Here is a 15,852-nt window from a genome sequence, read left to right on the forward strand (position 1 = left end):
AAAAAAAAAAAAAAAAAATCTGTGCTCCTCCTTTGTAGGTTATCTTTCAGAAAAAGCCCAACACTTTGCCACCTTCTAACATCCACCACTCCCTCCTCAATCCTCCTCAATTTCCAGCCCCACCTTCCCACACTGCGACCACCCCCTCCTCAGATTCTCCCACCTGCCGAGCTCTGTTAGTTTCTAGATTCTAAGCCCGATTGCACAGTCCAGTTCCACCCAGCACCCCAGCATTACACTTCCCTGTTTCTCCCTCCCTCTAGCATGATGCCCAGTTGTATGGCCATCAGTGCTGAGGGTCTAACCAGTCTCTTTGCAGATTGAGCCCCTTGAACTCTGCCTTCCTGCCATTGGGATGCCCTCTGCCTTAGTACCCAGGGCAGAAATCTGAAGCGTGTGTTTAGCACTCAGACCAAGAGTGTGGGCCAAGGTACAAAACCCTGGGATTCTGTCTGGCCTTTGTATGAGAAGGGTTTGCTGAGAAGTTTCTTCCAGGCTGAGGAAAGGCTAAATAGCTTGGGCTATCACTTAAGCTTTTCCATAAATAAACTTTGCTGGAACTTCCTCCTCCTCGTCTACATTATACACTGGTCTTCTGGTCGCTCATGCTGTGTCTCTCACACTCAACCTGTCCCTCTAAATTCATGGTGCCCCAAGTGCTGACTTCCTTTTGAGAACAAGGGGTAAAGGAAGGGGCCTGCCAGGACCATATTCAGCTTTAAATTTGAAACAAGAAGCAGTGGCACAGTCCACAGACAGAAAGTCCCAGAGAGGAAGTTCAATGACCACATCAAAACATGGCCTAAGGCTGATGTGGGCCTGATGGGAACTACTGTGTAAACCTCAGCTGATCTGCAGCACCTGTTTTCTGCCGTCTCTCCCACACATACCATCCAAACTGGTCCTGCTGAAACGTGCTCCTGATCCCCATAATTCTCTTCTCCTCAAGGACTTCGGGGGACTTTTACTTTGTATTTCTTATTTTTTAAATTTTACTTTAAGTTCCGGGATGTATGTGCAGAACGTGCAGGTTTGTTACATAGGTAAACGTGTGCCACAGTGGTTTGCTGCACCCATCAACCCGTCACTTACGTATTTATGTTTTTTGTTTTTCGTTTTTTTTTGAGACGGAGTCTAGCTCTGTTGCCCAGGCTGGAGTGCCGTGGCACGAACTTGGCTCACTGCAACTTCTGCCTCCTGGGTTCAAGCGATTCTCCTGCCTCAGCCTCCTGAGTAGCTGGGATTACAGCCACGTGCCACTGTGCCCGGCTAATTTTTGTGTTTTTAGTAGAGATGAGGTTTCACCATGTTGGTCATGCTGGTCTCCAACTCCTGATCTCATGATCTGCCCACCCCGGCCTCCTACAATGCTGGGATTACAGGTGTGAGCCGCCGCGCCTGGCCATATAGTTATGTATTCAGCCCCACATGCCTCAGCTATCTGACCTGATGCTCTGCCTCCCCTTGCCCCCTGACCCCACAGGCCCCGGTGGGTATGTGTTGTTCCTCGATGTCCTCCCCGACCACAGAACCTGTGCTCCGCCTGACATTCAGGGCCCCATGAACAATGACCCTGAAACACACTCTGCTTCCGTTAGCTGACTGAATCACCTGCCCCACAATCCCTGGTGGTTTCTCATCTTTGGGATTGACATGGGATAAGGGGAAGTGAGGATGAGGCATAGCTGCTCAGAGATCATTTCTTCCCCTGAACTCCAAGCTTTCAGCTTACAAGGACCCTCCCTTCACTCCCCTCATCACTAGCCACATTCTTTTGATTTTTTTTGAAACAGGGTCTCACTCTGTCACCCAGGCTGGAGTGCAGTGGCTCAGTCACAGCTCACTGCAGCCTCAACCTCAGGGGCTCAAGTGATCCTTCCACTTCAGCCTCCAGAGTAGTTGGGACCACAGTCATGCACCGCCACATCTGGCTAATGTTTTAATTTTTAGGCCGGGCACGGTGGCTCACACCTGAAATCCCAACATTTTGGGAGGCTGAGGTGGGCAGATCACCTGAGGTCAGGAATTCAAAACCAGCCTGGTGAAACCAACATGGTGAAACCTCGTCTCTCCTAAAAATACAAAAAAATTAGCCAGGAATGATGGCACATGCCTGTAATTCCAGCTACTTGGGAGGCTGAGGAAGGAGAATTGCTTGAACCCAGGAGGCGGAGGTTGCAGTGAGCCGAGATCACACCATTGTACTCCAGCCTGGGCAACAAGAGCAAAACTCTGCCTCAAAAAAAAAATTTTTTTTAATATAGACAGGATCTTATTATTATATTGTCCAGGCTGGACAATATAGGAGCTTGAGCTCCTAGACTCAAGTGATCCTCCCACCTCAGCCTCCCAAAGTACTGGGATTACAGGCATGAGATACCACACCTAGCTCATCACTAGCCAAATTCTGGCACCTCTTCCTCACCTGCTTGACCAGTTGACACCTAGCCTTCCTTGTAATTCATCCACATTATTGTGTTGCTATTTTATATTTTTGCTCCTCTTTTCCTGTGTCATTTTTCCAGTTAGATTGTGGGTGTTTTGAGAATAGGGCCCTCATACCTTTTATTTATTTATTTTTTTTTTGAGACAGATCTCACTCTGTCGCCCAGGCTGGAGTGCTGTGGCCGGATCTCAGCTCACTGCAAGCTCCACCTCCTGGGTTCACGCCATTCTCCTGCCTCAGCCTCCTGAGTGGCTGGGACTACAGGCGCCCGCAACCACGCCCAGCTAATTTTTTTGTATTTTTAGTAGAGACAGGGTTTCACTGTGTTAGCCAGGATGGTGTCGATCTCCTGACCTTGTGATCCGCCCACCTCGGCCTCCCAAAGTGCTGGGATTACAGGCGTGAGCCACCGCGCCTGGCCCCCCATACCTTTTTTATCTCTGGAACTCCAGCTTCCAGCCCATGGAAGGAGTTTAGAATAGACACCAAGAAATATTGGTGTTTTTGGTGGGAGCAAAGGCAGTCCTGGAGAGTGACAGAGAGGTGATGGAGACACTGCAACCCTTTTGGAGGCTCAGTCATCCTCCTGGACCTCTGCACCAGCCCAGCCTACTCCCGGGACTTTCTGGGCCCTCTCACCCCTTCAGCGCCTCCTCTCTCTTTTCTTCATCCTCTCCCTGCTCTCAGGTAAAGGCCAATAGTCTGAGAAGCCCAGAGTGGTGTCAGGAGAGGGAAAACTGCCCCCAGGGTAAATCAAACAGGACTTCCCAGGGAATAGGGCTTTACAAGAGAGTTTGGGAGAAGAGATGGATAGGGATGAAGAGAGGGGATGGTGAAGGCATCCCAAGGAGGAAAGCACGTTTTTGTGTAATGGCTGTAAATGTAAAAGGACAGGGGGAGCAAAACAGCATATGCGTGTTGATGTGTGCGCGCGCATGTGTGCTCCACCTGGGTCCCCAGTGTCTCGGTACATCAGAGGAAGAAGAGCTGGAAAGGGAACAGGACTTTTCTAGACTGGGCTGGACCCAGCCAGATGGTTGAGAGTTGGGAATCATTAGTGAACAAAAAGGAGCAACTAAGGATCTGCATCTTGCTTTTTTTTTATAATTAAATTAATAAAAGTATATTCAGTCATTCAATGGATTCATAGGGCATCTATTTATGCAGATGTAACTGGGAGATATGGACATAAGTAGGAATTGTGCTCCCAGAGAGCTTAGTGCTAATATCTGTTTATCCAACATACGATAAACAACTGAGAAAATCAGCCAGGATGCCAGGGTATTCTGGGCTAGAATGCAGACTGTGACAAATTAATCTAATTATATTACACACCTATGACACACACACTGAGGAGGGTGAGAAGAAAAGGAGCTGACCTAAGTAACTTTGGAAAACAGTGTTTTCACTGGAAACTCTCAAAGGCTAAAAACAAAAAGAAGGATGCACTCTACAGAAACACTGTACTGTAACCGTTACATCTATTTCTCATTGGGCTATGGGTTAAAAATTTTGAAAGTGCCTTACAAAAAACAAACAAACAAACAAAATAAAATGCTTTACATATATATTGGGGTTGAGCAAATAAGTAATGAATGTTGGGAGCCAGGTTTCTCACTGTCAGAGGGAGAAGTCACAAACCCACAAGGGGGAAAGGCTAGAATGAACTCTGTGGTACTGGGTTAGCATGGGAGACAGCAGTGTGAACTCGTATTTAGCTTAGTATATAGTCAGATGAATAGATACGGAAATGATTATAGATACCTATATGCACATGGTTAGTATACATACATGTATTACCTAACTCTGTTGCCCCAGAAGGCCTAGAAGCAATGACACTACAATAACAGTATCTCACAGCTAGATCTTGGTTTCTGAATACCATTCTCCAATAAAAGAAAGAATGTGGAGAACTGGCTGATTCTGGGGCTAGGGCAGGGAAAATAGATGATTTAGAGCATCTTGCAGTACTAGAAAGTAAGAAAGTACCCACTAAACAAAAGGATGGGGGCATATCAAGGGGACAAGGGAACCAACCTGAAAGAGCTCGCAATGACAGAGGCTGAAACAATTTGAGCAACAAAATAGATTACATAGCACTGGATTATAACTGAAGGTATAAAATAAAGATACATGAATGCATATTGATTGTATTAGTTTGCTAGGGCTACCGTAACAAAGAGCCATAAATTGGGTGGCAAAGACAGGTATACATTGTCTCAGAGTTCTGGAGGCTAGAAGTCCAAAATCAAGGTGTCAGCAGGGCCCTGCTCTCGCTGAGACTCAGGGAAGAATGGGCTTTCTTGCCTCTTCCCAGCTGCTAGTGGTGACTGGCAATTTCTGGCGTTTCTTGGCTTACAGCTATGTCAATTCAATCTCTGTCTCTGACATCACGTGACTGTCTTCACAGTGTCTTCCTTCTGTGTCTGTCCAAATTTCCCCTTTTTGGGTTTTCTTTTTTTTTTCTTTTTGAGATGGAGTCTCACTCTGTCGCCCAGGCTGGAGTGCAGTGGCACGATCTCGGCTTACTGCAACCTCTGCCTCCCAGGTTCAAGCGATTCTCCTGCTTCAGCTTCCTGAGTAGCTGGGACTACAGGCGCGTGCCACCATGCCCGGCTTATTTTTTGTGTTTTTAGTAGAGATGGAGTTTTACCATGTTAGCCAGGATGGTCTCCCATCTCCTGACCTCTCGATCCGCCCGCCTTGGCCTCCCAATGTGCTGCGATTACAGGCGTGAGCCACCGTGCCCGGCCCAAATCTCCCCTTTTTATAAGGACACAAGTTATATTGAATTAGAGTCCACCCTCATGACCTTATCTTAATTTGGTTAAATCTACAAAGACCCTATTTCCAAATAAGGTCACATTCTGAGGTACAGGGGGTTTAGGACCTCAACATATCTTCTTTTGGAGGATACAACTCAATCTATAACACTGATATAAATAAATATTTGAGTCAATAAATAAATAAATTGAGAAGAGACAACTTTCTTCTAGAAGATTTCCAAATAATTTATGTAGATACTCTGCCTTCCAGAATGTGGAACTTAATCCCCCTCCTGCCTTGAAAGTGGGCTAGACAGGCCAGGTGCGATGGCTCACGCCTGTAATCCCAGCACTTTAGGAGGCTGAGGCGGGTGGCTCATGAGGTCAAGAGATTGAGACCATCCTGGCCAACATGGTGAAACCCCATCTCTACTAAAAAATACAAAAATTAGCTGGGCATGGTGGCGTGCGCCTGTAATCCCAGCTACTGGGGAGGCTGAGGCAGGAGAATTGGAATGTTGCAGTGAGCCAAGATCACCCCACTGCACTCCAGCCTGTGTGACAGAGCAAGACTTCATCTGAAAAAACAAACAAAAACAAAAAACAAGTGGGCTAGACCTTAATGACTTGCTTCCAATGAATAGAGATCAGAAAAGAAAAAATGCTAACTTTGTAGTAGAGAAAACTGGCAAACACCACCTTAACCAAGTGATCAAGGTTAACCTCACCAGTGATGTCATGCTGATATCATGTACCCCTGATATGATGAGATAAGAAGTACTTTACCTCTATAGATTTCTTTCCAAAAATCCATAACTCTAATCTAATAGTGAGAAAAACATGAGGCAAATCCATACTGGAGGATGTTTTACTGGATACCTGGCCAGTAATCCTCACAACTGTCAAAGTTACCAAAAACAAAGGAATCCTAAGTGAATTAACACAGGAACAGAAAATCAAATACCAGCCAGGCACAGTGACTCACCCCTGTAATCCCAGCACTTTGGGAGGCCAAGGCGGGTGGATCACCTGAGGTCAGGAGTTCGAGACCAGCCTGTCCAACATGGTGAAACCCTGTCTCTACTAAGAATACAAAAATTAGCCAGGTATGGTTGTGCTTGCCTGTAATCCCAGCTACTCGGGAGGCTAAGGCACGAGAATCGCTTGAACCTAGAAGGCGAAGTTTGCAGTGAGCTCAGATCATGCCATTGCACTCCAGCCTGGGCAACAGAGCAAGACTCCATCTCAAAAAAAACAAAAAGGAAATCAAATCAAATCAAATACTGCATTTTCTCACTTATAAGTGATAGCTAAACATTGAGTGCATGTGGACACAAAGAAAGGAATAATAGATACCAAGGCCTACTTGAGGGTGGAGGTGAAAGGAGGGTGAAGATTGAAAAATGACCTATTGAGTAGTATACTCGTGACCTGGATGACAAAGTTATCTATACCCCTGTGACACACAATTTGCCCATGTAACAAACCAGCACATGTACTCCTCGAACCTAAAATACAATTGGAAAGAATAAAACAACAACAACAAGAAAGACTGCAAAAGTATTTCAGACTAGCGGAGACTGGAGAGAGATGACAACTAAAGCAGCGTGCACCCTGGATTAGACCCCAGAATGGAAAGAGGACATCAATAGAAACATGACCAAATGCAAACAAAGTCTGAAGTTTAGTTAATAGTGATGAACTAATGTTGCTTTCTTAGTTTTGACCAATGTACTATTGTCATATAGAAGGTTATCAATGTGAGAAACTGAGTGAGGGACATTTGGGGACTCTCCATGCCATCTTTGCAACTTTGCTGTGAATCTAAAATTCTTCTAAAATAAATAGCTTTTTTTTTTTTTTTTTTTTTTTCTGAGATGGAGTCTCACTCTGTCACTCAGGCCGGAGTGCAGTGGCACAATCTCAGCTCATTGCAACATCTGCCTCCTGAGTTTAAGCGATTCTCATGCCTCAGCCTCCTGAGTAGCTGGGATCACAGGTGCCTGCCACCATGCCCAGCTAATTTTTGTATTTTTAGTAGAAATGGGGTTCCGCCATGTTGGCCAGGCTGGTCTCAAACTCCTGACTCCAGGTAATCTGTCCGCCTTGGCCTCCCAAAGTGCTGGGATTACAGCCATAAGCCACCTGTGCCCAGTCAGTTTTTTTCATTTCTAAGACCATCATGATGGTTTGGTTCTCATTGTCTTTCACTTGGGTCATGGCAATCATTTCCTATGGACTACCCAGTTTTCAGACACTATCTGCTCTAAACACAAACTATTCTTTCTGAAATGAAAATACAGCAAACAACTCTTCTGCTCAGAAACCTTCAATGGCTCCCTATTTACTCCAGTGTCAAGTCCAAATTCTTGGGTTTAAAGTCACTAATTCTGTAATCCTATTATTCCCTTACAAGAATGATTCCATCTTGACCAAATATACTCTTTGAATTCACACCTGGAAACTTTTACTCATGATCACACCTCTAACCTTTTGCTTCTTCTCTAACCATGTGTTCTTTGATTTTTATTATCAAGGTCTGGGTGAAATTGAGTAAGTCTGTTTATCCTAATCCCAAGGAGCTCATAGTCTATCAGGAAAACAGACAGGTAAATCAACAATGACACTATATAAGGATAAGAGGGATCAAGAGGAGAGAGACTTAAGCTTGCCTGGAAGAAACACAGAAGGCTTCACAGAGGAGATAATGCTTTGGTTGACTCTTGGAGGAATAGGAATTTGTGAAGGAAGGAATTAAGGGAAAGGCTTCCAGGCAGAGGGGGCACACATGTCTCTAACAATCGTGTGTCCCTTCTTAACATCTCTTGTAGTTTGTCTTGTATTTCCAGCAGCTTTTAGCTGGCTTATGAACTCCTTTAGGACAGGGGCCATATCCTCTATCTACCCTCTGTTTAATGGGGGTAGCAGTATTTACACAGGATTGTTAGGAGTGTTAGCAATAATTCATATAACATACATATACAGACACTCAATGATTTTTTCTATAATAAATGAATGAAGTGTCTAGCTCAGTTTCTGGCTCATACTAAGGTAGTCAGTATTTGTTGAATGAATGATGGTACCCTGTTTCAAAGCTGTTTTGTTTACAGTTGGAAATCTGTGCCTTGGAAGACCTCACTGGACTGGAAAAGATCCAGAGAAAGGCAGAGTTTCAGCAGGATGGGAAAATAGCCTGTCAGAGCTAATCAAAGAGATGAGGGCTCTTCAATCCGAAGAGGAGGCAGATATAGTCAGATTCAACTCAAATTAACTAAATGCTTATTTATTTATTTATTTATTTTGAGACAGAGTCTCACTCTGTTGCCCAGGCTGGAGTGCAGTGGCATGATCTTGGCTCACTGCAACCTCTACCTCCTGGGTTCAAGCGATTCTCCTGCCTCAGCCTCCCGAGTAGCTGGGATTACAGGCACGTGTCACCACACCTGGCTAATTTTTGTATTTTTAGTAGAGATGGGGTTTCACCATGTTGGTCAGGCTGGTCTCGAACTCCTCATCCACCCACCTTGGCCTCCCAAAGTGCTGGGATTACAGGTGTGAGCCACTGTGCCTGGCTGCTTATTTATTTTTTGTACAATTCTCATGATGTTCCATTACCATCTCCACTTTGTAGATAAGAAGACATATCCAAAGAAGTTAAATATCTTGCCAAAGGCCACACAGCTAGATGACAGAATCCACTAGATTTCAAGTTCAAAACTCTTTTCACTGAAACACAAAAACTTTCCTTTTTCTTTTTTCTTCAACTTTTAAGTTCAGGGGTGCATGTGCAAGATGTGCAGGTTCGTTACATAGGTAAACAAATGTGCCATGGTGGTTTGCAGCACAAAGCATCCCATCATCTAGGTATTATGCCCAGCATCCATTAACTATTTTTCCTGATGCTTTCCCTCCCCCAAACCCCACAAAAAATTTCATAATGTAGAAAAACATCAAGGGTGTAGATAAGTTACATACAGACTTGTTTGCTAAATTCTCTAAATACTGAATCTGTGTGCAATTTCTAGGGCAAGAGAAAGATTGCTTTAAGGCAAATAAAAAGAATGATTGCCTTATGCTGGGGATGGGGTAGGGAATAAAAACAAGAAATATATTTTTATAATAAACAGCACAAACTGAAAAAGAAAAAAGTTAGAAACAAGTTAATAAAATAATAGATAAAAGATTTCTGGCAAGTCATGAAAAGACTAGATTTCCTCTCTTTCCCCTTCCTGAGCTATGAGAATATCCCCAGTCTAAGTCTGGGTTCTTTCCAAAAACAACCTGGGGCTGTTTGAGGACTGGGTCTTATCCTTTTGGGCAGGCCAGCTATGCAGTCCTAGAGCCTATCTCTGGCACAGCTGTTGAAGAAGTATCTTGGGCTCTGAACAAAATATCAAGTACAGTAAATATTTTTTTCCTTTCCTAAAATTTTGAACTGAGGGCCTATAATTGAATATTAAACAGCCAGAGTACATTTAGGAAGATAGCAATTAAATTTCATACATCAAAATCGAGTATATGGAAAGTTAATATACAGAAATCAATTGTACTTTTTTATACTAGCAATAATTTTTATATACTGGAAACTGAAATTTTTTTTTTTTTTGAGACAGATCTCGCTCTGTCGCCCAGGCTGGAGTGCAGTGGCCGGATCTCAGCTCACTGCAAGCTCCGCCTCCCGGGTTTAGGCCATTCTCCTGCCTCAGCCTCCCGAGTAGCTGGGACCCAGGCGCCTGCCACCTCGCCCAGCTAGTTTTTTGTATTTTTTAGTAGAGACGGGATTTCACCAGGTTAGCCAGGATGGTCTCGATCTCCTGACCTCCGTGATCCACCCATCTTGGCCTCCCAAAGTGCTGGGATTACAGGCTTGAGCCACCGCGCCTGGCCTGGAAATTGAAATTTTAAAATGACATTAACAAAATTGTAAAAAATATGAAATAGTTAAGGATCAAACTGACAAATATCTGCACTCTAAAAACCATGAAATATTGCTGAGACAAATTTAAAAAGATGTAAATAAATGGAGAGATATACCATGTTCATGGATCAGAAGATATACTGTTAAAGATATATTGTTAAAATGCCTATTCTTCCAAAATTGATCAATAGATTCAATGTAATACCAATTAAAATCCCCAGGGCCTTTTTTTTTTTTGAGATGAAGTTTACCTCTTGTTGCCCAGGCTGGAGGTCAACGGCATGATCTCGGCTCACTGCAACCTCCGCCTCCCAGGTTCAAGTGATTCTCCTGCCTCAGCCTCCCGAGTAGCTGAGATTACAGGCTTGATGAACCACCATGCCTGGCTAATTTAGTATTTTTAGTAGAGGTGGGGTTTCTCCACGTTGGTCAGGCTGCTCTCGAACTCCCGATCTCAGGTGATCCGCCCGCCTCAGCCTCCCAAAGTGCTGGGATTACAGGTGTGAGCCACCATGCCAGGATGCCAGGGGCTTTTTCAATAGAAATTGGCAAGCTGATTATCACATATGGAAATGCAAAATACAACATTGGAGGACTTATATTACCTGATTTCAAGACTTACTATAAAGCTATAGTACCAAAAACATACAGATAGAGGAGCCAGGCACTATGGCTCACACCAATAATCCCAACAGTTGTGGGGGCAAGTGGATCACTGAGCCCAGGAGTTTAAGATCAGGTCTGAACAACATGGTGAAACCCTGTCTCTGCCAAAAATATAAAAATTAGCCGGCTGTGGTGGTGTCCACCTGTAGTCCCAGCTACTCAGGAGGCTGAGGTGGGAGGACTGCTTGAGCCCAGGAGGTGGATGGAGGTTGCAGTGAGCTGAGATTGCAACACTGCACTCCAGTCTGGGCAATAGAATGAGACCCTAAATTATATAATTATAGACTTAAATGCAAACAAAAACTTGTTTTTTTGGTTTGTTTTTGTTTTTGTTTGTTTTGTTTTGTTTTTTGAGACGGAGTCTCGCTCTGTCACCCAGGCTGGAGTGCAATGGCACGATCTTGGCTCACTGCAACCTCCGCCTCCCAGGTTCAAGCAATTCTCCTGTCTCAGCCTCCCTAGAAGCTGGGATTGCAGGCGTGTGCCATCATGCCCGGCCAATTTTTTGTATTTCAGTAGAGATGGGGTTTCACCATGTTGCCCAGGCTGGTCTCAAACTCCTGTGCTCAAGCAATCCACCCACCTCGGCCTCCAGGTATGAGCCGCAGCGCCCGGCCCTTTTTTTTTATTTTATTTTATTTTTAGAGGGAATTTCGCTCTTGTTATCCAGGCTGGAGTGCAATGGCACAATCTCGGCTCACCGCAACCTCAGCCTGCCCAGTTCAAGCGATTCACCTGCCTCAGCCTCCTGAGTAGCTGGGATTATAGGCATACACCACCATGCCTGGCTAATTTTGTATTTTTAGTAGAGACGGGGTTTCTCCATGTTGGTCAGGCTGGTGTCCAACTCCCGACCTCAGGTGATCTGCCCACCTTGGCCTCCCAAAGTGCGAGGATTACAGGTGTGAGCCACTGCACCCGGCAGAACTTTTTTTATTTTTTAATTTTTTTGAGGCAGGGTCTCACTCTGTTGCCCAGGCTGGAGTGCAGTGGCAGCACAACCATGGCTCATTGCAACCTCTGCCTCCTGGGCTCAAGTAATCTTGCCATCTTAGCCTCCCAAGAAGCTGGGATTACAAGTATGTGCCACCACACTGGCTAATTTTTAAATTTTCTGTAGAGACCGGGTCTCACTATGTTGCCAGGGCTGGTCTTGAACTCCTAGGCTCGAGCAATTCTCCCCGTGTTGGCCTCCCAAAGCACTGGAATTACAGGTGTGAGCCACCATGCCCAGCCTGAACGACTCTGTTAAAAAAAAAAAGAGAAGACAAGCTGCAGACTAGAAGAAAATATTTGTAAAGCACATATCTGACAAAGAATTTGAATCCAGAATATATAAAGACTTTCAAAATGTAATAAGAAACAATTTTTTGAAATGAGCAAGTGATTTAATCAGACACTTCACCAGAGAAGATATATGGATGACAAATAAGCATGTGAAAAGATGCTCAACCTCGTTAGTCATTAGGGAAATGCAAATCAAAAGTGAAGTGAGATACCACTTCACACTAAGTGGCTATAATCAAAGAGAGATAATAACAAGTGTTGGTGAGTATGTAGACAAATTGGAACCCTCATACACTGTGATACATACCTATTAGGAAGGCTAAAAGTAAAAAGAATAACCATACCAAGTGATGGCAAGGATGTGGAACAACTAGAACACTCACACACTGCTGATAGGAATGTAAAATGATACAACCACTTCTGAAAACAGTGTGGTGCTTTTTAACAAATTAAGAACCAAACATCTACCATGTGACTGAGTCATTCACTCCTAGATATTTACTTGAGAGAAAATGACACTTTGGGAGGCTGAGGTGGGCAGATCACCTGAGGTCAGGAGTTCTGGACCAGCCTGGCCAATATAGTGAAACCCCGTCTCCACTAAAAATACAAAAACAAACAACAACAAAAATTAGCCAGGTGTGGTGGCACACGCCTGTAGTCCCAGCTACTTGAGAGGCTGAGGCACGGGAATTGCTTGAACCTGGGTGGTAGAGGTTGCAGTGAGCCAAGATCATGCCACTGCACTCCAGCCTGGGTGACAGGGCAAGACTCCATCTCAATAAAAAAAAAAAAAAGATGATGAAATATGTCCATACAAAGACTTGTACATGAATATTCATCATAGCTTTATGTGTAATAGCCAAAAACTGAAAAAATCCAAATGTCCATCAACAAATGGACAAATAAATTGTAATATATTCGAACAATAGCATACTATTCAGCAATAAAAAGGAACAATCGAGAGGCCAAGGTGGGAGGATCGCTTGAGGCCAGGAGTTTGAGGTTGCAGTAAGCCTTGATCATGCCACTGCTCTCCAGTCTGGGCAACAGAGCAAGACCCTGCCCCAAATAAATAAATAAATAAAAACTATTAATACAAACAACAACATGGATGAATCTCTCAAGGTAATTACGCTGAACAAAAGAAGCCAGACACACCCCACCTCAAAGAGCATTTACTGTATGATTCCACTTACATAAAATTCTAGGAAATGCTAACTAAGCTAATGACAAAAAGGCAGGTTAGTGGGCTGGGTGTGGTGGCTCATGCCTGTAATCCCAGCACTTTGGGAGACTGAGGCAGAAGTTCGAGACCAGTCTGGCCAACATGGTGAAACCCCGTCTCTACTAAAAATACACAAATTAGCCAGGCGTGGTGGTGGGCGTCTATAATCCCAGCTACTTGGGAAGCTGAGGCAGGAGAATCCCCTCAATCTGGGAGGTGGAGCTTGTAGTGAGCCGAGATTGCCCCAGTGCTCTCCAGTCTGGGCGACAGAGTGAGACTCTGTCTCAAAAAAAAAAAAAAAAAGTTTCAAAAAGCAGAGTAGTGGTTCGTAGGGATGAAAGAGTGAGAGAGAGGGATTATAAAGGAGCATGAGGAAATGTTTAGGGATGATGATGATATGGTCACTATCTTGGGTGTGGTGAGATTTTCATTTTTGTAGGTGTATACATAGCTTATCAAATTGTATACTTTGGCCAGGTGCAGTGGCTCGTACCTGTAATCCTCACAATTTGGGAGGCTGAGGTGGGATGGTTGTTTGAGCTCAGGAGTTTGAGACTAACCTGGGCAACACAGTGAGACGTTGCTCTAATTAAAAAACAAAAAAAGGAAAGGAATAAATTGTACACCTTAAATATATATGGTGTATTGTATGTTGGTTATACAGCAATAAAGTTGTTTATTCAAATACATGTAGACACCAAGCACGAATTACCAACTGGGTCCTGAGCATGCCAGTGGATGGAGAATTCACCAAAAAGGCCAGCCCTACACCTGGAACTTGAAGGTGAGGAAATCCCGAGTGGAATCACCAACCATCAGTAACAGTTTGGAAACGCCTTCTGCTGTTTCTCTCCATGTCTGACCCTAGCCAGCTAGCTAGTTCGTTTCTGGAACGAGCCCTGGTCTGGGATGAACATGACTCTGGCAGCCTCAGAAGATTGTCCCTCTCTTGCTGCCTTTGGGAAGAGCTGAGCTCAGTGTCGAGGTATTTTCATAACACAAGAAGAGGAGCGGAGGAGAAGCAATGGGGGAATCAGAAGGAGGTGGAGATGAGTTGGAAGGGTAGCTATTCAGAACTGAGTCATCCAGGGGCTGGAAGGGAGCTAAGAGAACACACACTTCAATAATTCTTGTTTAGGGATGAGAACACCAAGACCTTGACCTTTTAGTCACACAGAATTGGGGCTCTAATCCAGGTTTCCCGGTTTCCCATCTCATCTGTTCCCATCACCCATTTCCGTTATGCCGAGTGGGCACTATTTACGATATGCAAGTTGATGGCTTTCCTTACACTCAACACGTTAGAGTACCTAGTGCGATGAGAATAGGATAGTCCAGGGTCTGAAGGAGCTCACAGTCTAGTAGAGACAGGTCTACACACACAAGTGACTCCAATAACGAAAGCAAGACGGTAATAAGTGTTATAAATGGCCGGGCTCGGTGGTTCACGCCTGTAATCCCAGTACTTTGGGAGGCCGAGGCAGGCGGCTCACGAGGTCAGGAGATCGAGACCATCCTGGCTAACATGGTGAAACCCCGTCTCTACTAAAAATAAAAAAAATCAGCCGGGCGAGGTGGCGTGCGCCGGTAGTCCCAGCTATTCGGGAGGCTGAGGCAGGAGAACGGTGTGAACCTGGGAGGCAGAGCTTGCAGTGAGCCGAGATCGTGCCACTTGCACTCCAGCCTAGGTGACAGAGTGAGACTCCGTCTCAAAAAAAAAAAAAAAAAAAAGTGTTATAAATGAGGTGCTACAGAGGAGGGGAATCTTTCCGTCCAGAAAAGAGAGATATGGTGATGGGAAGGGAGCAAGGAAGTCCTCATCTAGGAGTCCAATCCCCCAGAATGGCAGGTAGACACTCCTTATTAGGTGTTCAATAAATATTCGTGTCTTCCTCCCTTCACATTCTGACCCCAGTCTAACTTTCCTTCAGCCTACCAAATCCCTGTGTTCCTCCACAGAACGCCGCTTTGTGCCGCTGTGCCTTCTGCATCCCAAGTTCTCTCCTCCTGGAATGGAATGTTCTTGCCAATAATGAGCGAGCAGTGCCATGAAACGGAGCTCGGGAGGGTATACAGCATACAGTAACAGTTAAGCGCGCAGGCTATCGAGGCCAGCCTCTGGCCCATCCGTACAAAGGAGACAAGAAGATTTATTTCATAAGTCTGCACCGTGGATTAAATGGACATTCCGGTAAAGCTTTTAGTCCGGCGTGGAACGAGGGCTCAAATAACACTCGTAATACTCGCAAGGTTTATGCGAGCTTGGCCACCTTCTCTGCCCGTCCCGTCCCGCCCGGTGCCGCTCAGGAGCCGCCCCCTGTCCGCCTCAGCGGCGCCCAGGCACCCAGCAGCGTCCGCGCTGCCACGTCGCCTTCGCTCACCCCAGCGACAGCCGGGTTGACTAGACCCGGCCCTGAGCTGGGTACCCAGGGCACCGGGCCGCGCCCCATACCCTGCCTGCGCCCTCCGATTGGCTCCTGCAGATGCCCGTCGTTAGAGACCGTTATTGATTGGCTTAGGTGGGGGACGGGGCGGGCCTCGA

Source organism: Colobus angolensis, unplaced genomic scaffold (genome assembly GCF_000951035.1).
Source record: "Colobus angolensis palliatus isolate OR3802 unplaced genomic scaffold, Cang.pa_1.0 Scaffold87, whole genome shotgun sequence".
In the NCBI taxonomy this organism is placed as follows: Eukaryota; Metazoa; Chordata; class Mammalia; order Primates; family Cercopithecidae; genus Colobus; species Colobus angolensis.